Raw genomic sequence first — 526 nt, 5'->3', positions numbered from 1 at the left:
GTGTTAAACCCATTTCCTTCAATCCAATAAAAAAAATAATAAATGCAATATTCAGCATATTGGACGGAGTATGATGCTGACATATCTATTTCCCTTTAAAATAGATTTTGCATCTTTTTCACATCAAACGGAAAAGGCAACCTGAACATAACCCAGGCAAAATTTGTTTTGGAAACCAGTCCACTGCAATAATCCTTCAGCCTTTGCAAGAGGTTCATGCGCGATGAATATATAATCTTTCGATAATGACCGTATTATAGACCAAGTTAGGGCAATAGTGATGTTGCTTGCAATATACTGATTGAGGAATGACGTCCGGGGGCCTTGAAAATTCCATCACGTCCCTTGATGGAACTTTTTCAGGAGACTGACATCAGAGTGACTTCAATCATTATTTTTCTTTTCTTCCTTCATTTCTTACATTCTTCGTCTTTCTCTCTCTCTCTTTCTTATTTTATCAGGAGGTTATTTTGTGTCGACTGACTTCAAATATATTTTTTACTCTTTTTTTTATACTTTTTTAAGA

The sequence above is a fragment of the Penaeus monodon genome, chromosome 15, assembly GCF_015228065.2.
Source record: "Penaeus monodon isolate SGIC_2016 chromosome 15, NSTDA_Pmon_1, whole genome shotgun sequence".
NCBI classification, from domain to species: domain Eukaryota; kingdom Metazoa; phylum Arthropoda; class Malacostraca; order Decapoda; family Penaeidae; genus Penaeus; species Penaeus monodon.
This window is presented reverse-complemented; position numbering follows the sequence as displayed.